Raw genomic sequence first — 22,130 nt, forward strand, 5'->3', positions numbered from 1 at the left:
GAAGTTGACTGCGAAATTGCCTGATGCCTAAACAGCATGGAGCCTGGGTGTTTTTTGATGAAGTTTTGAAACTCTGGAAGGCTTGTGAAGTCCATGGTCTCACAACTAGCCTCATGTTTTTAGGAATGATAGATGCAGCAGGAAACTGCTAACCATGGGGCCAATCTGTGTTCAGTATCCTGAAAGGAGGTTCAGATTGTGGATAGAGGAGCTTTGGGTTTGGTGCCTCCAAAGCTGAGGTAAAACAGCTGAGTTTTAGATCTCTCTCAAAAAGCAAAAGTACTTGTTAGCGAACTGTTCCGGATACTTGGAGAGCTGTGGAATATGATGAAAAGAGTTGCACAGCGAAAGCTTTAGCCCAGTTGTTTTTTGACAAAGCTTGGCAAGTCAGATTCTGACTCGACCTCTCCACACTGAATTAACTGTCTGGCTTTGTTGCATCACGAGTGCTGCAGACTGATGGAATTGCTTTTGAGGATGGCCTGCTATATAACCACTTCAGTATTAACAGCGAGCTGTTGGCAGTTATCTTTTAGCCCTGAAGTATAGAGAGTCAACTGATTTTTCTTTTGGCTTCTCCTGGCTCACTGGACAAAGAACATCTAAGAAAACCGGGAGGAATACTGCAGCTTCACTGGGATTGCAGAGCCTGCTCTCACAGCACGACAGGCTGTGGAGTCCTTCAGATAACTCCAGATGATGTATGCCAAAATAAAATATTCAATATATCCTCTAAGAAATCAAGAGGCTTAAACTCACAGAATCATTTTGGTTGGAAGAGACCCTCAGGATCATCAAGTCCAACCATAACCTATCTCTAGCACTAAACCATGTCCCTAAGAACCTTGTTTAAATGCCTTTTAAACTCCTTCTACTATAGGAATTACATCTGCCAGGACAAAGTGAAAGCTGAGGCAGACTTTCATGATGGCTCTAAGGAGGTTTGTGTGTGAAGTCTCATGGCCCCAGTAATTAATTCCTTGTGTCACAAGATGTTGTGGACAGTGCAGTGCATTGTAATTTATGCAGATTCATGTAACTCTGAAAAGTGCATCCTGTCTATTTGTCTGGTAATGCGCAGTCCTGCCTTACTCAGGAATGTATTTGTGTTCTAATACTTCTAGATATGCCCTGGGGCAATGATGTTTCAGGAGCCTGATTGTGTAGAACATTTAATCTCGGCTGGAAACTCAGATGATGAAGACAGAAAGGAGTAACAAGGGCAGGGAGAGCGCTGAGCTGTGAAGCAGTGTGTCAGTCCTTCAGATACTGCCTGTTCAGGGCATCTTCTGTCTGTATGAGCTTGCAGAAGAAAAGCTCAGGTTCTAGGGCACAGATTCTTTCCTCCTATGTAAAAGGACCAAATGATGTGACCTGTGAAGAGCCTCCTGACACCTCCTGGGTAGAGAAGTTCTTTAAACATGTCGAGAGAAGCTGTATCTGTTCTGCAAAAAGAATTATGTCAATGTGCTAGATCTAGTTAATGGATTTAACTTCTGACTAATAATGTTAATGAAATAAATAAAAATTCTGTCCCAGTAAGAAGAAAGCTGCATGCCTCCGATAGAGAAGATTTTTTTTTTTTTCCTAAAAAGAGGGAGACCTGAATTGAAGAAAAGTTGTATTCTTTTTAATTTTACAGATTTGCCCTATATATGGTGTCAGGCTGGAGATTAAAAGTCAGTTAAGAGATTTTGCGTTAGTGGTAGCAGCACTCATTATTCTACCTGCCTGCACAACCAACCAGCCAGGTTACATTAGTACTTAAATCGACCAGTTAATGTTTAAGTCTGTATTATTTATATATGATACCTTATTTTCATCAAACTATTCCAGGGCAGTATTTCTGAAGTTCTGTAAACCTCCACACAAATGATTATTGTTTTTTTCTTCAGTAAAGGATCCATGTAGTAATAAAAACAACAAAAAGAGGCTTTCTAAGAACAGCCTAGAAGTGCTGGAAAGATTAGTGGTATCCTGAACTAATTTGAGAGTCTTGACGGGATATACAGAAAGGCTGAACTACTGTAGCACAGATGTGAAGAACAGTATGACATGAACTGCTGGACTGTTGTATTATTCCTTGCATTTTTAATAGCTTGCAAGAATAACTTGGTTATTGTTTATTAAAACTCAAGGGAATACAGGAATAGAATTAATTTTAAAAATTAGCTTTCATGTAGGTAGATTTTTACTGAACTGATTTTTTAATTATTTTGAACTAGCTTGCCTCAAGAATTAGATAAATCTGCTTGAACCATATTTCAGGTTCTTATTTCCCATCTTGCTACTTGAAAAACTTGTTGTCCAAAGGCTGGAAAGCTATATGCTTTTTCAGCCAGTTCATTTTATTGTGTATAACAGTCCCATTGAATTTGGAAGGGTTGTTCTTGCTCATATACATTTTCTGTTGCACAGACAAGACCACCAACTCCCGAATGTGCCACAGGCAGCGTGATGTTTTCTATTACCGGTATGCTATGAGATTTTTCTCACATGTAAATTTGTTGAAAAAGTTTTCCTTAAGAAATTCGTATCCTTGGACATGAACTTTGAGGTAGAATTTGGAAATTTGTTATGGCTGTTTTCCCTTTAAAATTCCACTCAAATTTCACAGCTTCTAAAAACAGTATACTCACTATTTTTCGAACTCTTTCTAGCTTACGGCAACTCTGGGTAAAATTTCTAGTGGCACTCATGAGGCTGTTAACTGAAGCATATTCTAGGCTGCCATCTGGGCCTGCAGTCTATTTTCTTTGTGCATAGATTTCTAACAAAAAGCCTTTTGTTTAGGACTTCAGTTTACCTGAAAATGAGTAATTCTGCTTCTGAAACCTGTCCTGTCTGTGGTTAACAGAGCCCTCAGCTGGCTGTGAACTCTGACACTACACACAGAGGCACACGGGTAGCACCACTTGCTTTTCTCTTTCTCCCCTTTGCTCCTACCCCAAATCTGAGATGCTGAAGGTTATCGCCCCTCATTTTATTTTTTCTGACGTAATTGTTTGTCTGATATCAACCTAGCCCATGTCTGTGATACGATCTGAATTTGCAGGAGCTTTAAAACAAGTTCTATTTCATAAATTGGGATAAAGGTAGGATTAGCTGAGCAGCTGTCCCCGCAGAAGTGAAGCGCTGGTGGCTGGAGGAAGTAAAAGAGTAGGAAAGAAGAGACTGGAAGCTAGAGTGAATGGAGAAGTATTTAACCCATAGTCTGCACAAATGAGTCCTTGTATGATTGTGTACTTACTTGCAATTGAATTACTTCAACTGTTATGTTAATTAGTTACTTTACAAAATTATTTTACTTAAATACATATAATTTTGCCTTTAAAATGAACACCTGAGTTAGAGATGCCTAATAGCACAAAGATTTTGCCATTTGCATGTATCTGTTTCTAAAAACGATGGTAGGTCAGTTTTTATTTAAAGGTAAAGTCTGTACAAGCATCCTGTCTTCCTGCAATTGCAGATTTCCCACCTGCCATCCTTTCCTGCTGTGCTTATTCAGCTATAGGTTTGTCAGGGTACTGGATGCTTATAGCCACATCAGAAAGGCCCTTCATCTACCTCTGCTGTGAAATTTCTAATTCATACTGAAGGAATGAAAGTTATATATCCCACCCACCTGCCCCAAATAAAGGGCAGTTCTCAAATTTTAGCATATTTCCCCAACTGTAACAAGTAGCAAGGTCCTCTGAGGAGGAAGAGATAATTTAAGATGAATCAAGTAATTCAGCTAAAAACTGGTGGGGCAGTTGGAACAAAGGGGGAATGAACTGGAGGCACAGAGTGCAGGGAGAGTCAAGTCCCAGGAAACTTCTCAGCATCAAAAGAAGAGACAGGTGGGGGACTGAGTTGGATGTGGCCCTGGAGCAGGAGGAACTGAAGCTACTGAGAAGGGAAGCAGTATCTAGAGATGAGTGGGAAGACAAAAAGGAATCCACAGCCTAAGTATGGTGAGTTAGTCTGATTTGAGCTTTGCCACTGCAAGTCTCTCCTGTCGGTTTGTCCTGCTCATGGCTGGTTGGTCAGTTCCTGCCCTGTCCTGCACTAGCAGGGTAGCCCTTTCCCCCACACACACTAAATGAGGTTTAGATCAGCTTATCTTAGATATACTCACTGTTCCCTGGGACCTGCCAATGGCAGAAAACCTACAGTTCTCTGGGTTTGCTAGGTAGCTAGTGTATTCATGTAATTCAGACTTTTCCCAGATTGGTTGCTGTTATTTCTGAGTTAATCGTATATGAAGATCCCTAATTTAGTCTTAACACTTAGAAAAATTTCCACACAAATCTGGATTTAATGTGTAAATAGTGACAAGCACTGTAAAGCTCTGTACTTTTGAATTTGTGCTTCTTGTATTCATTGTAGTAGATCAAGGCCTAATAAAGCAAAGGTGAAGTTGTGCAAATAGTTTATTCAATAGTTTTATTTTGTTCTTGATAGCATTTCTCTGGAAGAAGATGCCATCAACAATGGCACTTAACATTTTTAAAAAGTAGTCCATTAATAATGAACCATTTTGGGTAACTGTATAAAATAAATATTTAAGACAATTGACTTTTATACAATCCTGTATGTTCTTAAGTAACATCTTATGCCAATGAAGAAATGGGAGAAATATTAACACAGTGAGGACACTTCCGTAAATTAATAGTATCATTAATTCCAGTCCCATCTCTGACAGAGGTCTTGTAGTTGCTCCTTTGAAAATGGGAGAGATGAATCTGGAACTGACACAAATATTCAGTAAGTCATAAAAGAGGCTGTGTCCGCGTTACTGAGCAATGTGGTGTAACAGGATCAGATCTGTCAGGTGCTGAGAACCTGGCATCCATGCTATACAGATTGTGAGGGTTTTATTTCAAGCTGGTCCTCGTCTGATTCTGTGGCTGAATACCTGTTAGTGGTTGGAGCATGTACAGTGCACACCTGAAGCTTATTCTCTGATCTGGTTTTATTCAAAAGAAATCTGGTTCATGTACTTGGAGACTGCTTTGCAATGTAAAGCAAAGCAGGGAAAATGGAGTTGCTTGGGAGGCTGACTTCAGAAGTACAGTCCTGATTTGAATTAAAATGCTGATGTAGACATACCTAGGGTCATGCAGATCAGGAAGTTCACTAAAATAATTCTGTCTGGTAAGAGAGCTTGGATACCTGATACATGGGAGTGGGATCAGGAAATGCAATGAACGCTTACAGAAATTACCAGTTACTAAGAATTTAATAGATTTGGGCATTTGGAAAAAATATCAGGACGGCATAATTTTAAAAACAAACAAAAAAATGACCAGCATTGCTCAGAAATGTCTTTACCCTTGTAAATCAGCCTATTTAAATAATAAAAAGTGGCTTTTGTATAAATCAGATACTAGATACAGGAGGAGTAGCAGTGTTGTAAAAACAGAAAGCACACCAACTTTTTTCTGTTTATAGTTGTTTCTTTTGGAATCCAACAGAAGATGAACTCAAGTTCCTTGGTTGTAGAGATGGATATATTTTGCAGATTCTTTATTTACTTTAAAAGGGCGAAAACAGTCTCCACAACACTTTTGCATGGCTCGAGTGTTTTTTCAGTTTTACCATGGAAGAAATAACAGTCAAGTGTCAGCCTGTCTGCTCAGTGCAGACAGTTGTCTTTAAGAACTGGCGCTATCCGATATTCAGGATGGTTTTGGGTTACCATTTTACACAAATTTATTATTTATTACCACGACTATTAAACCTCAGTGTGTGAGGAACACTGCTTATAAATGGTCATGGAGACTGAAGTATTCTGACCTTGTAATGGTTAAGGTCTTCATGGTGCTTAGAAAGGAAAAGTGAAGGAAAGCGGATGTTGAAACTCTTCCTCTGCTGGAAATCCTGCAGGCACATGGTTTGTCTACCCCTATTCCCAGTACTGTTGTCTTTGGTATTCAAAAATAAGGCATTATCTCTACACTGTAAGATTGCTTGTATGCTTTTTAACAGTATAGATGGATTACTGGTGTTTAAGCCTTTGTGTTATTTTCAAGGTTACGTTTGCAGTCACAAGACTGGGACTTGCAAATGATAACATTCTTTTATGATCTTTTTGAAAGCTTTGGATGATGGAAACATTCAAAAATTGTGATGCTGTGACAAAATAGGAAGAGTAGGCAAGAGGTGGCATATGCTCAAAATGGAATCTATGTAGTAAAGCTCATAAGCCCAACTTAGCTGGCTATAATGCATTTGAAAACTTTAGGACTTGCCACGAGCCATGCTTGCTCACAATTGTTGGAGTGCCAGGTAAGAGCCTGTGCTGTGCTTTCCTGTAAGGCCTGGATGCACAACGCTTCAAAAACACAAGCACAAAATCAAACCAGCCCTATTGCCAGTACTTTTTTTCAAATTCTTGGCTTGCTTTTTCTTCCCAGGAGTAATCATGCCTGTGTCCAGCTACAATAAACCTATTGATTGTTTCTCAGTATATTGCAGTTCCTTGTATACTGGAACTAATGGGGTGACACCAGTAGACTTTTGTTGTGAAGCTGCAGTCTTACAGATTCTACAGTGTTTAATAAAGATTGACTAGTGTGGTGGTTGTTTTTTCCCTTGTCACCAACAATGTATCCTTCTTCTAGTCTGCTGATTTAAAAAATTGAGAAACCCAGTATCTAGGGGCTTGCAAATCTGGCTGGTATAGACCAGGTTAATCCAAGATTTACTGGGAGAGATCAGAAAGGCTCCTTTTCATAGGAAAACTATCTGCTGAGATTTTTAACACCCTTCTTCCCTTGCATCACCATTTATGTAAGACAAACCTGTATTTAAATGAAGGATAGACTTTTTTTTTTAAGTGTATGAGTGAATTATTTAATGATATTAAAAAAATAATTGTAAGTGCTTTTTAGCAACAGTATTTTATAAATATACTGCAGCCATGCAACTGTTAGAAATGCAGGAGCCTAAGAAGTTTGTTCTAGCTAGGGGCAGTTCATAATAGCAGATGGCTTCTGTAATTTCAGATACCAGTATCTACAATGTGCAGTTCACATTATGTACTATAAACTGTCAATACCATTTCTTTGGGTATCTCTTAAGACAAATTTTCCTACTGTTTTACAGATTAATAGAAATATGCATTTCCATAATACCACCTTTGAACTAATGAAGTGGAAGTACAGATGAAAACAGTCTGGAGGAAACTTGAAGTACAATACCGTTTCATTCAGTTTCCTAATTCTGAGGTAAGGTTAATGCATGCAAAATTCTATTTCAAGAATTTCAGTGATAAAAAGCGTATGATAAAGCAGCTACCATATTTTCTTACAAACATTTCTGAGCCTTCTTTTTTATGCTAGTGACAGTCTTTAATACCCTACTGAAACAGCTGTTTTATCCACTCTGTCCATGTTTCAGTTATGAAACAGACAGCAAAACCACAGAGACATCTATTGTAGAAATATACATTGACAAAAAAATTACTATATCATACAAATTGTGTTTGGTACAATCTGTCTGGTCATGGTTATTACTAATGCTTTAGTTGAAATAAAGGACTGGTACACAACTAAGTGATGTACTTGTTGGGCATCTTGTCCTCTTTCACAGTGTTAGACTGGTACAAAATGTTATTACACTGGGCTTTATTATTACTGGTCTTAATAAAACATTATGTTTTATGGGTTTTGTTTGTTTGTTTTCAAATTAAATTCCACTGCTTCTTACATAAAGGCATTCCTGTGATTGATTATGAGTGATGGGTGTGTTTGGTTCATAGTTTGCTGCTTTGTGGTGTCTGAAGCTTTTTTCCTTTATGTTACTAAGAGACTAAGTAGAGTAATTCTGAAATGTCAGATTTATCACATATTTCATAATTCTCTTCTGCAAAATTAAATCTGTTTAAATAAAGCACCTGCCATCCTACATCTAGCTTCTCATGGTTCTCATTTTGCTTAACTGGAGCTGAAGCAGAGCCCACATACAGTTGTTTTTCAGCTGTGATGCTGTTGGCCCTTCTCACTTTTTCCCATCTGGGTAGAAATGGGGTCTCTATAACAGGTGGGACAGCTTCAGAGACTTGGGCTAACAGGTTTCACCAGTCATCATCTGCTTGTTCTCAGAGTAAGTTTTCATCTCAGATTATTTTATCTTGCAGATTTTGGCCACTGGTAGAAACAGATGTTGAATCCCTTTTCAAGAAAACAGTTTTTTCTTACAGTAGGACTGTGCCTTTTTTTACTTACGGAGATCAGCCAAGGAATCTTAACACACATTTGACTGACAGAGAAAAGCACGTATCCCCTTTTGGAGGCCAAATTGTAGAGAAACAGTGCTTAGAGAAAGATCAGCAGTGAATCCAGCTAACCCACATTTTATCCTTAGCTGATTTATTGCTCAAAACATGTAACTTTCTGCACACCGTAAGCAAATTCACAAAAGTATAAAGTTGGAAATTGTGCTGACAAGTGCAATATTTGTAGTCAATCTACAGCGCTTCAGATGAGGAAGATAATAATCTGATCTACATGCTGAATGCATGTCTTAAGGATGTATGTTAGCTTCTTTCACCTTCCTATTTTACTCAAGTTATTGTATGCCTGACAAGAAGACAGGCAGGTACTATTTCTTCTCATTCAGTCATATATTCCTAAAAATATGTTGGATAATTCAAAGGCCAGTTGTCTTACGCACCTTGCAAACAAACCAGCAGCTAGCAGGTTTCACATACTTGTGTATGTGGAAAGTAAAGGACTTGGAATCAGTGCTGAAAATTATGGACTTGGCACTAACACAAAATCAAGAACCACTTTCCTCTGTTTTTCTCCCTGAAGAGGGGAGCAGATAATTTCTGCTCCAATGAGAGACACAGTTGAATAATAAATAACAGTTCTCAAATTATCAATAGAAGACTACAGTTGAGACACTGTCTTCAAAGATCACTCTACCAGAAAGAACAGTTTCTATTATCAGGCTTGTAACTAGAAGCAAATTGCAAAATTGAGATTGTTTGTGGAACATGTGCATACTAATACAAGACTGTGTACTTTAAGAGCTATTTGTATCACTATATAGCTTCATTAACTGAGATGGTCTGCAGTGGACACTAGAACCACATCAGCCATTTAAAAGAGTGATTCATGTGCTAAAGTGAAAGGATGATCTTTCTTTGGGTAAAATTCAGGGGTTTACAGGATACGGCAGTGATAGAGGGTACAGAACGGGTCATCATAAAACAGTTCTTTCATCACTCTGCCCTCTGTTCTCAATGATCCCACTCCCAACGCATTTAGAGCTGATGCAGTATTAGGACAAGTAGTGCTGTAAACTTTATTAATGAAAAATCTCACTCCTTTCATACAAGGGATTTGAGGGAAGGGTAATGCTTAGAGGAAATGCCATGTATAAATGAGGTCTCTACATAAAGAGTAAATGCTAATTAGTATGTCAAGATACCATCTGTATTTCCCTCTAAGTATCTTTCAGATGCTATCCTGAACTGAAGTGAACTGAAAAATGGGTGGATGCCCTTCTGTTACACAGAGAGAAAGAGAAAAGGGCTTTTTTTTGCTGATACTTATTATTGTGCTGATATGGCTGAGCAAAAGCTTTCTGGTGTTAAGCAGCAGGGCATAAATCTATACAGTTGGGTTAAATATGAATGAAATATTTATTATGAATGGGATGAAATATTATTTTAAAAAGGGAAAACCAAAACAAAACCACCCCTCACACCCCCCTGCCAAACCACCTTCACAAGTTTGTTTCCCCTCTTGTCGACTGTATTTTAAAATAGCGACAGGATTAGCAACAGTGGAGGGAGGTGGTTTTATGCTTTCCCTGTATGTAAATAGCTGATCCAGCAAAATATGAAATGGCAACACCACTCTACCACAAAATTTCCCTATCTTGACACAGCCTGTCCTGTTTTTACTAAGGATTATGGGCTTGTAAATCAACAAGCCCACAAAAGGCAAGAAGGGAACTTATCAGAACCAAACTAAAAATAGTCCTTTTGTTAATAATTTATGTTCCTGTGTATGTTCTATCTCCTGGTACCTTTATACTTGAATTTCAATAGCAAGGTGACAAAGACAAAAAATAAGGTTACCAGGGCCCAAGAGGGAAAAACTATAAATAGCAGATGTGGACAGAGTACATTGTCCCAGGTGTTGATCAAACATTTTCTGTACTTCCTGAGTGAGAGCTGTGTGGTATTGTATTTCATAGCCTGACCTGCTTGCAGATGTAGTTTTTTAGACCATTTATGACTTCTGACACCCACAAAACTCTGTGAAAGTGAGTGCTTTAGTGTCAAATGTTTGTCATATACAGAAAGTGCATTTTGTTTGCATCTAAAACTGCTGCCTGATAATTTATTTCTTAGTTCCTAGTTGGTGTACAGGAGAAATTTTGGTTAAATCTCTCTGGTTATCTCCTCCCTGTTAAGGTTCAATGAAGAGTATCATCCATCTCTCTGACAGTTCTCAAGATGGTTTATTTTAATCTTTCTTGAAATGGAATATCTCTGTAATGCAACCCTTCATTGTACTTATGCTAGTTCTGCTCTTATTTTTTAAGACAGTGTAAAATTTTCTTACATCTTACTTAGTAGGTTGTCTGTCTTTTAATTGCAGCTCTGAATTTGTGCAAGTCTTTGGCATTTCTAGTGCGATGTAACTGAAGAAATACGGCATCGTGTTATTACACCTAATCAGTAGGGCTCTGTATGCTTAATTACCTTCTGCAACTGGTCTCCTGTATCTTTATTTAATATTAAAGATTTTGATTGTATTATTACTTTGTTTTCTTTGGGGTACTCAAAACTGGCCTGGGATGACTTGCCCTTTTACATTAAAATGTAAAATACTCCCTTAGTTTGACTTGCCTGCAGCAAGGTATCAACCAGGAGATTAAAGATCTCTCGTGTGCAGTTACTGAACCAGTAACTTTAGTTGACTGTTTAGGAGTAATTTCCTACTTTTCAGCTTTGAGTGTCCACGGAGATGTCATCTTTCTGTCTCCTCCCAGACCAGTGGTGATAGAACCATCTTTTCTTATGTGAATGGAGCTTGTTTGTTCAGTAGCCAGCAACACGTGCAGTGTTTCAGAGTGAAATCTGCCAGTGATGAGATGGTGTTCCTGCAGTGGTTTTCTTATGAATCATCACGACTACATAAAACATCCTCCCATCATTTAGGAAGCAGTCGTTCTGTAAGGTTGGGTTAGCTGCCACTAAATTTCCTTGGTGGCAAACTATTTACTAGGAGTTAATTCCATAACAAACACGCTGAGCCACTTCAGGCTCAAACCACACATGGGAAATGCAGGTCTGTGTGCTCAAAGCATTTTCCAGAGTGGAGTAACCAGGATTCCGTGTCGTCTTGTCAATTAGTTGATGAAAACAGGACGTGCCAGTGATTCCCCTCCAGAGCCGCTCTGTTCTGTGACATGCTGTCACACATTCTGCTGGTCCTTTGACCAGTATCTATCTAACAGTGTTTTCCTCGCTTCCATTTGGCCTGCCTTAGCCCAGGTTGTTCCAGTAATGTGACTGTCTCAATCTCAGCATAAAAAAAGAGCCTTCCCTATTGCTAGGCTGAGGCTGTGTCAGGTTCAGGAAGGCTGAGTTAAGCTGTCCAAAAATCCCTTCATTTCACAGTTTGTTTTATTGGCTCTGTTTGGCTCAGAAGCTCTGGTTAAAAGTGTAGTGGGTAACAGATCTGAAAGAAATCCAGGCAAGTTCCTATGTAGTAAGAAGAGGATAAATTTTCTATCTTATTTCCATATCTGAGGATGGGAATTTTATGGGGTAGGATAAAGAAACAAATGAAAAATTTACAGTGATAAAAGTACACAGATCTGCATTCACAGTACAGTCTGAAGATGTTTATATTGACAGAAGTGTATCTTACAATCAGATTACTGTAACATGAATATGTAATTAGAAACATACCAGATTTTCTTTTTGGTTTATTTGCTTGCTGAATGTTTAGATTAAGAAAGGTAAAATGTGGTTATGTACTGAACATTAATACAGAGATTGTTTTTGTTTTCAAGAATTGCTTTTCCTTTTTTTTATTTTCTTGAGGCAAAACCGAGCAGATGAACGTTTCTTTCTGATGGTGCTATTTTGAAGCAGTCCAAAGAAGTCAGTTATGGACTAGGTTCTTCTGAGATAGGTTTAAAAGTCCTCCAGCGGTACCAAGGTTTTGATGTTATGATAACTTTCATGGAATGTTAGATGAGATGTTTCTCAAGTGTTGTAGTTGATATGGAATTGCACAGAAATAAATCTAGGGGTCCAGTTAACATGTATTTTAAAATAAACAGCTACTTATTAACCTACCGAAATCTAAGATGGATTTAGATAAAGGTCCTTGTATAATATCCTTAAACTTAATAAAAACCAGCATGATAGAAACTTGCCAGTTTTCTTATTTCTAATCCAGGTATGTTATATTATTTAAAAAAATTAAACATGTACCATTGCCAAGTCTACGTAAAGAAGGCATACTTTTCCATGTCCTTAAAATGTGTATGTTTTGCCTTTACAACACAGTACAGGAATTTCAGGATCTTGAGTAATAATTTGAATATTTTAAAATGTAAATATTCTGTTCTGAAACTTTGATTTTTAAAAATACCTATGCTGAAAAAAGAATCTGAATAATTAGGTAGTAAAAATTCATGAATTGGTTAGTCATATGACAGTTAATGGAAATATTTTGCCATTTTTGGAAAACAGGGAGATGTGTTAATACTATAGAATGGAAGAGAACTTCTTGATGGTGCAGGTTAATTAAAAAAAAAAACCAAACCACAGGTGTGTTTTTTTTCTTCCATGTGCTTTGTCATGAACTGACTTGATGTGATAATGGTTTTAGTTATTTCTAATAATGTAATCTGAATACTAGGATGGTGTCCTTTATATGTATGGGGAAAACAGATGTAAACCACTGGTTCAGCTACTGTGGGCAAGTGCACAAAGTCTGAAAGTGTATGTACAATATAAAGTCTTAGAATGCTAGTAAGTTTGCTAGTTATAGTTAGAAATAATTAGGAGTTGCTTCAAAAATCAGTAAGAAAGCAGAGTAACAATAATCTGGTTTCAGAACGGAATGGTTTGGGGAAAAAAAAAGAAGACAGGTGAGGTGGCTATATGCCAAATACTAGTAGTACTTTAGTTGTATTTACTAATAATCTGAAGAGCAAGCTTACAGAAAATTAGGAAAGGTAACATAGCTTGATGAAAAATAAAGTAAGTACACAGCTCTAGAATAACTGATGAAGCAAGGATGATGAATGTAAAAGTTACTTTAGTAGTACATTAGTATGAACTTAGGGTAAGGAAAATGTAACTGTTTAGGTAGGATGAGCTGTGGTCACATATTTGCTTTGGGGGAGGAAAGGGGACCCTTGCTGCTATGTCCACCAGAACAAGGATTGTGGTGTCGTCTCAGTAGACAGGTCTTTATTTTGTTTAAGTAGTAAGGCAGATAGTTGTAAAATATTAAGATATTACCATTGATAAGAAATAGAGAAGTAGACATTACTGTGAAGTTTTAGAAACATGATGGCAAACCTGTATCTGGAAAGCGGTAAGAGATTGTGTCATCTTCAGTAAACAGAGACCTGCTAGAACTGGAGTGTGACCCATCTGTTCTTGTGAACCTAGTTAAGAGCACCTCCAGTACATGCATACAGGTAGGGACATGGGCATCCCTATCTGCTGCAACTCTGTGAATGCACAAATTAGAAAGCCAAGACACTTAGGACTAAGTACTTGGTTTACATAGTCCTCCGAGTTCTTGCCTCTCGGTGAAAACTTGTCTGGAATAGTGTTTAATATGTATTAAAAAGTATAATCATGTGGATCATCAAATGCATAAGTTGCATGGGAAAATATTATGCATATGCCTATATTTGTGTTTGTCGTATATGAACTTTTGAAGAAAACAGCAGCCTCATGTTCCTGATTTTTAACTTGAATTTCCTAGAAGCTGTGGCTTGCTTACAGTAATGAGGAAGTTTCCGTGCACTGATTATTCCATGTTTAGATATAGACAGAGCATCTTGCACTCAGGCTTTAAATGTTTGCAGTTGATGATGCTTTGCAGTTAGTGATGGAAAATTTGAATCTGTTAGGGTAACACTAAAGGAGTAAGTAGTCCCATCCCTTAGGAAAATTTCCATAGTGAGGATATGCAGAAATGTCCCCAAATTGCTACACTTGACTGTGCTTCAAACAGATTTTGTTGTTGTTCTTCTAGAATCTAAAAATGCCTGTTCTCATTCAAACATGTTGCTTCAAGTTGCTGCTTTTTGAAAAACAATGATTTGTATCAGTTGTCAGGTAAAGAATATGAAAATTTTCTACAGAAAAAGATTGGTCCCAGACTTTCAGTGGAGTGACAGTGATGAGGGGTCTGCCTGAACAGAAGAGGCTCCCTGAAGTCTGTGAGGTGGCAGTGTATGAGAAGAGGAATGTTTATACAGGTGTCCTGAAGTTCTGTGTGCTTTAAATTATCATAGAGATTGAAAATACACACTTGTAATCTACTAAAGTTTTTTTTCCCCTCATTAAATCTGTTGTTTGGTGACACCCCTGATCTCTGAATTATCAAGACTTTTTTTTCACTCGAGGGTGGTGGGGTGGGTGGGAATGTCTTTATCCATCTTCTAAAACAAGCATCAGCAGTTCTATTGCTGTTCCTGTCTCCATACATCAGGAGAAGGAACCTTTCTCTCTCCCCCACCTATTACTCTGCCAGAGCCTGAGCAGCAGCTCAATCCTTAGGTGGACATACAGTCCCATGAAAAGAAGGCATACTGTCACTGTCACCGTTCCTGTGACTGGGTAGAAAAATTAAAAAAGCATTTGAAAAGGTCTTTTGGAACTCTTGAACCAGTGGGAGTGGTTACTCTTGCTGTTCTTTGTCGATTGGGTTTCGTAGTAATTCAAAATCCAGTACAAAGTGTACTGCACACTTGATAGCAAGTAAGTCTCTTAATTCCGTGGCCTTGTCAATGTTACTTTTAAATGTGTTAATGCATCTGCAAATTTTACAGCTGGTAAATTGATAAGCTGAAATCTGTTTCTCAAAAAACTAAAACATTCATTTCTATGGCAAACACATATTGCAATTGACCATTCACTCCCCCCAAAAAGAAAATACTAATTATGTAACTCATGTTGTAACTGAAGGAAGAGGAAAAAATTCATGACTGAAATGTTGTTTCTTGTTTTTTTGTTGTTGTTGTTTTAAATACTCATGCGTGCTTATGTAGAAATGCTTGAGATTTGAGCTGCTGTGACTACAAGGGGAGCAGTTGCCACTGAACATGTCATGCATGTATAGATTTGTGATCCAGGAGAAGTATATTCTCTACAGTCTGCTATACCAGTTCTCTGTGCCAGAATATCAACAATATCAAAACTGTGCCTAAGGTAGAGCAGATAAACAAAAACAGCTTACTGTGTGTCTAACAATGTTCTTGGCGATGTGAGTAGCAAAATGCTTCTAAGGATCAGGAAAGAAGTTTTACAGTTTTATTGTAAAACTGGGATTTGGATAAAGCGTGTTCATGTGCCTTGTGACAGCCAACTGGTAGCTTATCAACAAAGTTCTTGCAAGCATTCCCAGTGTTAATGTATTCATTCCAGGTCTGTGAGGGTTTTTTTTTTTTAGCATAGGGCAGAGCTACACAGTGATATTCAGTTATTGCAAACTATCGTAGAGACCATTATTTCAAATCAATTCAAAGGGTACATTTATGGTGAGTAAATCCCTTTGTGGGGATTGGTGATATGGATAAATTTTGCAGCAGAAGAAATTAATGTAGTGGGAAATGTGGAGAATGAGCATCCTAGTTGTTCTCTGGGTTTTATACTCTTGCTCTAAACATTTCCTTTTGACTGCTCTTAACGTCAGGACATAGGAGCAATGAACTGACCTGCCTCTTTAGTAGAAGTGTTACTTATACTACAGTATTTCATTTGCTTGTTTTGTTTCAGTACAGTTCTTAATTCAAATGTGTGAAAAAAGGGAAATTGAAAAAAATACTCAGGAAGTGACAGATGATTGATCATTACAAGATACTGTACAGCATTTGACAGAGAAAGTTCAATAACAATACCTTTTTTGTCCCTTTTTTCTTCTGCCAAAAATAATTAGTTTTCTTCTACTCATAACAAAAAATTTCTTCCTTTTACGGAATCTGTGGTTTTCCTGTAACATTCAATTTTTGCTTCACAGATTTGAATCAGCCTTAATTCTGTCCTATTGGAGGTGATAGTGTAGGCTAGAGAATCACAAAAGAAATAAGGTTTTAATAGTGGAGATGTGGAAGGAATAAATGACTTTTAGATGCCATAATGGGCCTGACAGGTAATGTAAGAAAAGGCAGAATGAGATGTTTATAAGAATGTGATCTTGAATAATTGGGGAATAATTGAATTGCCAAAGTTAATGAAGAGGTGACTCAGGAGGCAGATGGATTTACTTTTTAAGAGTTTTAGCTTAAGGAACTGTTGAGACATCAGAGGAAATACCATTAAGTTTAAGGGTGATAGGGGAATGGGGGAAATGTTTGCAATAAAAATAGTCTCCAAATCATTCCTGTAGTCATGAGTTTGGACAATTTTAAGTCACACACCACAAGGGTCAAAGAGAAAAAGTAGGTAAGCAAGTGAAATTGATAGGAGAAGGAATCTATCATATAATCTCTGTAACTTCTTAGTTCCCTTAGGTCTTAGTCTGGTTGCTTTCTTACAATATGGAAAGAAAAGCAAAGATTTGAATGGAGCAAAAAAAAAAAGTATTAGTGGAATGTGAACTTTCATTTAATCTAGAACCAAAACAAAACCAAGCAAGCTGCTACTTTACATGTTGATGTTTGCTATTCTTAGCTCTATTGTGCAACAGTTGTTGAAAAACTTCTATTTCTTAGTGTGTTTAAAATAACCTTTTTGCACTAAAAAGAGGTGTAATTGCTTGAATACTAATGTGAGACAGATACTGCTAATAAAACTACTAAACTCTAAATTTAGCTATTTTAACTCCATTGAGCTTACTAGTCGTGCTTCTTGTGTGTATGTTTGTTTTTAAATTTTGTGTGAAAAAAACAGTATTGCTTTAGCACTTCGGTGAAGGGAAATAGGCAACTATAACTGTTGAAGTATAAACATTACCTTTGAACTCTACTTATTGAAAGATTACTGTGTTTGGATTTAGAAATGTCTTTGAAGCTATATTTGATGAAAGTACATTGTTTAAACTTAAGAGGAGTAGTTTGTGTGCATGTGCGTGCCATGTTTTTTCTGTAGTTATTTAACCAAGCGGATCTACCGTGCATTTAGAGTTTAACTTTGGTTTGTATTAAAATGTATTTTCATCTCAGCAAAAGTTGCAGAATACTAATGGGGTGAGAGAGGCTCAAACACATACATCCAGAGTCCTGGAGATTTTTCTTGGAGCAATACTGTTTTCTTACATACTTCACAATTTAAAACTTCAGTATTGCAGATGAAAGTAGAAACCGATTGCAGCGTATAATTCATTTTTAGATTATTTGCACTTTCTTAGTGTAGACTAATTTAGTATCTCCAGTACTTGTGAAATAACTCTGTGCATGAGCATGTCATGCTTTATATGCAAGTGTTTATCACACTATGATACTGAGAATAACTGAATAGTTTGCAGGTTCTATGTAAGATAATGAATGTTGCAGTTATAAGATATTTGCTTTCGGGTGGGTTTGTGTGGTGTGTGTGGTGGTTGTGTTTTTTTGTTTGTGCTTTTTTTCCCCTGCATGGGCCTACTGGAGCTTTGCACTCAGGATTCTCTGTGCAAGCTCTGGAGGTTACTAGTGAGAGGGCTGGTGAGGTTACAACCCCCAGCTGTCCACCCTGCTCTTTTGCTGGAGGTCAGCGCCTCCCTGGCAGTATCAAGCAAGCAGCAGCTAGCAGCCACAGCTGTTCAGAGCCTGGCATATTAATTTAAACTGCTGCTGATTCTGGTTTAGCCTATGCTAGACTTGCCACCGACAATACTTGCTCACTTCCCTTGCCCTTGCTGTGGAGGTGGTAACCTCCTGTGTTTTGTGTCTGGAGCTTGTAACCTTGTAAAAATATCGCAACATGAGTTTCTCAGGTGAGTGTGGAGGCTCATGGATGACAGAAGAGCCGTTAGCTGACTATTGATATAATTCAAAAGAATTATAAGAGAGGTTGAAAGGGCAAGTTTCAGCAATTTAAAGTTAGAAGGGCAATATAACTAACATGAAGAATAAACGTAACAGTTAAATTTAATTTGCAAAGGACGTATCTAAAATTTTGTTTCTGTAGTAAGAACACTAATTTCCCCCTGCCACATTGGTGTTTTAGAGGAGTGTAGAAGAGCAGCATCTACACGTTTATTTGCCCTATCCAGCTCTTAAAAGGCCTCTTTGGAAGACTGATGGAGCCTGGCCCATTGAGAAGATACATGCGTTATTGACAGTGATTTGTGAGAAGAGCTAGACACAGAGTTTCTCTTATCAGCAGAGTACAGTGTCTCTATGGGCATGGCAAGCAGGTGAGGAAAATGAGGATTAAGGTTTACCTTGCCAAGCAGCACTTTGCATTAGCAAATCATGATGATGTTGAACTTGCCAGTCTTGTCTCTGCTGTTTGTATCTATTGAGCAAATAGGGTTGAAGAGAGCCTTTCTCTTGCCCATTGCTGAATTTGATGATTTAAAAATTACGCAGCTTGCTTATGAAATACCACTTGCAAGTGTGTTTTTATCTTGCTCACAAAATTATGTATGAATTAATGTGGACAGCGGTCATCTTATAGATAGCAGAACAAAAAACATGTCCGCATTGACAGTTTTAAGCCTTTTGAGAGCAAGCAGTTTGCTTCTTGTGAAATTGTTTTCTTTTGGCCTTTTTTAATACTAGGTCATGTCACTTGCTTTACAAGGGGCACCGTAGTGTCCTGGTAAATTACCAGAGGGAAAGGGTTTGCAGTTGTTTAAGTGGGCAGCAGTGATTCCCGCATTGAAGGCATTGCTACTAGCAGTTTGGAGGGAGTGTGTGTGTATTTTTGGCTGAGGGTTGTGTTGGTAAGTAATGCTATTTGTCCTCACTAATTTGAAACTCCGTATTCTGGGAGTAAATTAAAAAACAAAAAAAACAAAAAAACGAAGGGGTGTTTAAGGTTCCTTTCTGTTACTCTTTTCTAGAGTTTGTTTATTCTCTGCTCTGTTTGAAATGTGTATCCTGTAATAACTAAAATCATGCCCACGACATGAGTGTGAAGAGTGAGGCCTCTGTGAATAGCATTATCAAATTGACTCTTTTGACCTTGGTACTTACTAATCTATGCAACCAGTATTCCTGAGCCTTGTCAGCTTTGCTCATTTAGCATTTTATTTATTTAGTTGTTTCTTACAACTCTTGAATAGGAAAAGAGGACTTAAAGAGAAAATCTGAAAAATAAAGAAACCCAAGCCCGTGTTTATTCTTAAGGGGTAGAGGTCTGGTAGAGGGGAGCTGGCTCGCAGAGGGGGCAGGCGGTATTCTTATGCTAATCCAGGCCGTGGATAAGGAGCAAGGCGGCGGCGCAGACAATGGCAGTGGAGCCAGAGAGTCTGCTGGGCTCGGCAGCCGAGCGGCCCTGCGGGCCGGGGGGCAGCGCGGCTGGGGGCTGGCGGCGGGCCAGCCACGGGAACCCCACTGCCGGCGCTGCCAGAGCTGGGGGGACGGCAGGGACACCGGGGCACAAGAAGTTACAGTCTAAAAAACAGCCCCCCACCCCCCATCGAATTGTCTCAGCTTTGTTGCTGCTGTTGTCTTCTTTGTACCAAAATTTAAATTCAAGTGATGCGTTTTTCAAACAGCAACCGCTTTTTCTAAGCGTTGTTCTGGCCTAAGAGATGCGGATTTTAGCAACGCGCCCCTCGGCAATTAGCTTAAGCTCCCCTCCTGTGGGCAAAGTGATGGGTGGGAAGGTGCGCTGGGAGCTGGAGCTGCGGGCTGGCCTGAGCACAGGGGGGATCTGGGTTTTCTGTTCCTTGCTCCTCCTCTTGTAGGAGAAACCAATGTCAGTGACACCGGGGGACAAGCGTGGTTTTGTATAGCTGTTTTGTTTTTGTATAGCTTTGCTATAGGTTTTTTTTTTGTACAGTTATTGATTAAATTAAGTATCCAAAAGAAGACAGGCTGTTTTACTTGGGCACCATGAAATGAAAAATATGCTCTGTAACCACCAAACAAAACCCCAGTTTCTGGAGAACTCTTCATGTGTCCCAGAATTTGCATAATCTCCTTGGTTTAGGAGACAAAAAGTAGTTGTGAATTTCTTTTTCTAGATTGGACAAAGATTATACGTGTAACAGAAACAAGCTAAGGCCATGGGATCTAAGTATAATAAAAGCTTACCCTGTCAGTTTTTTGTTCTGGAGATTTTTTTTGACATAGATTAATGAACAATTGTCCTCAAATTACGAAAAAAATTACTGCAAGGTTGTGAAAACATTCATTAGTCTTCTTTATAGTGCTGAAAAGGATGTTGCACTTTAGAAACCCTTCCTTGGAACGCATTTGTACTTTTAAATTCTCTGGCTTTGATTGTAGGGTCCATTGTTCACTTAAAAAAACCCCCAAAAAGTGGCCAAATATATATTCAAGATTGAGGCCCAGCTTTTTCCCTTCCTCAGCCTAGGTATATTGTATGTGTAAAACTGTAATTCAGAGCCAAAATATGTGATAGGTCTTGTGGGCAGTACACTATGACCATAATATGAAATAGTGTGATATTTGTAACAATTTAATCATTTGTGCTTCTTATGTTTCCTGAACCAAAGGTATTCTTTATGTAATGGTGGTTTGGTTTTTGGTTTTTGTGTTGTTTTGGCGAATGAAATTTAAACGGTTAAAGTTACGTTCCCAGTTTGGATTTGTTAGGTTTAGAGATGGAATGCATTACATGTGGAGACATTTCTCCTCATTTACATTGACTGGTATGACGGCAAGAAACTAGCAAAAAGATAAATAGATAATAAAAACATTTTAGAATGACAGCTTCTAGTAAAAATAACAGAAGTTGATGTCATTTACAGTATAAGGAACATGGCTGTCTGCTTGCCAGTTGTCTTAAGGGCAGAAAATCTCAGCCAGCTAATCACCAAAGTGATGGAGCTGAAAGAGGGGAAATAGGTCAAGACGAATAAAAATTGTGTAGTGAAATAACGTTTCAATGTGCTTAAGTAGAAATGTGTCATGTTTGTAACTAACTGGGAATATGTCTGAATACCTGATGACACTGGGAAGACAATTTTACTGAATTTCATTACTGTTAGTTTAATGGCAGAAAATTTTTAGCAGTTAATTAATTGGAAACCAGAGTAACAGTAAGATTGCCATTCAGGAGTCCAGTGAGTGGCGTCCCCAATTACCTAATTGTGCTGGGCATGGTAAGATGCAGCTAGGCTTTAATTTCTTCATGGTTAACAACTTTGTTTATGAAACAGACAGCTACATAATAACTTAGTAGCTGTGTTTCCAAATTCTGCCCTAATGTACACACATTTGGTATTTGCGAGCAGTATGGAATCTTCATCTCAAGATTTTTGTTAAAAGTATCCAAAGTGGATGTTGGTGACTTTCTTACAGCTGCTCAAAAATAAGAAATCATTTTCAAAGACTGAGCTCTCTTGCTGCAGAAAGCAGTTGTTAGGGGTCTGTGTTTTGTGAGTGAACAAACGCACTGTTGCAGTATGTGTATTATAAATACGTGGCTAGAAATGTCCTACAAATAGAACTGAGATATATTTTTTTTTTCCTTTCAGTCTTTGGAGAAGTGTATAACGCACACACACACACGTGTACTTCATTTAGCATTTCAGATTTTGTAACAGTTTGTAGAGGGAGAAAGAGCATTGAAATAATTTACACAATGTTTTGGCTTTTAAATGTATGCAGTCACTAGTAGCTTTAAAGAATTCTAATACAATCCACAGTTTCTTGGAAATAATTTTGTGGACTTGCACAGATTAGTGCCTAAACAAATAGGGCCTTATTTGAAATAGTTTTTATTGATGGCTGTGCAGCCAGCAGTCCTCTCCATCAGCTGTATGATTTCTTCATAGATTTTAGTGGTGGATTTACCTGCA

General features: G+C 38.1%; 1 protein-coding gene across 1 annotated transcript in view; it reads left to right on the forward strand.

The window, feature by feature from the left end:
- The window catches only part of BMPR1A (bone morphogenetic protein receptor type 1A), an 80,695-nt gene that overhangs the window by 28,599 nt on the left and 29,966 nt on the right, over window positions 1-22,130 (forward strand). Inside the window, exon 2 of the mRNA XM_082052712.1 lies at window positions 7,096-7,217. The gene's annotated coding sequence lies outside the window, so the exon portion shown is untranslated. The remainder of the gene's footprint in view (window positions 1-7,095; window positions 7,218-22,130) is intronic.

This window comes from Streptopelia decaocto (assembly GCF_964273445.1).
Source record: "Streptopelia decaocto genome assembly, chromosome: 5".
NCBI classification, from domain to species: domain Eukaryota; kingdom Metazoa; phylum Chordata; class Aves; order Columbiformes; family Columbidae; genus Streptopelia; species Streptopelia decaocto.